The following is a 786-nucleotide window of genomic DNA, read 5'->3' as shown; positions in this document are numbered from 1 at the left end:
CGGGACAGAGGATAGCCCCTTCGAACACGCACCCCCCGAGCCGTGGAGCTCAGCCCCTCTCAATCGGGCAGGTGCGCGGGAAGAGCACGGACGAGTCCGGGACTGCGAAACCTCTTGCTGTTGGGGCTTCTTTCGCCGAGTCAAGAGAGGCCCGCAGGCCCCAGCCCAACGGGGCGGCCACACGGGCGCTCTGTCCCCTCTGCCTGCTCTGGAGTGCCGGCCCCGGTTCGGCCGCCTCGCAGATGCAGCCCGAGCCCCTGGCGGTCCCCGCACCCACAGCGACAGGAAGGCGGCGAACCGGTCCCGTTTCATTGCGGCCGACTCTGCGCTGCGCCCCCGCTCGGCTCCGCTCGGCTCCACCCCGGCTGCGCTTTGGGCCCGCTCGGCTCGGCTGCTCGGGCCCGCGGGTCCTGCTCGAGCCCGGAGCTCTCGGGCGCTCAACCGGACTGTGCTCGCTCGTCCACCCGACCCGCCGCTCGGCTCCGCTCGGCTCCCGGGAGGCGAGACGGGCGGGGCGCGCAAGGGCAGGGCCGCGTGAGGAGGGAGGCGTGTCCGTCGGCGCGAGGGGCGGGGCGAGGGGGCGGGCCGGCAGGAGGGCCTGTCACAGCCGTGGAGTGAGGGTCGCGGGGGAACTCGCGCGCTCGCGGCAGCGCTGTGCCGAGGTTATTGGCGAGCTCCGCCCCCAGCCCCGCCCCTTCCGCCCTCGACGCCGGGCAAGCCGCGCGGGCGGGGCAGCCGGAAGTGCTCCCGAGACGGTCCCGTGTGTTCCGGCGGTCCGCGGCTCGG

This window comes from Myotis lucifugus, unplaced genomic scaffold, assembly GCF_000147115.1.
Source record: "Myotis lucifugus unplaced genomic scaffold, Myoluc2.0 scaffold_778, whole genome shotgun sequence".
Lineage (NCBI taxonomy): Eukaryota > Metazoa > Chordata > Mammalia > Chiroptera > Vespertilionidae > Myotis > Myotis lucifugus.
Note: the sequence above shows the minus strand (reverse complement) of the source record.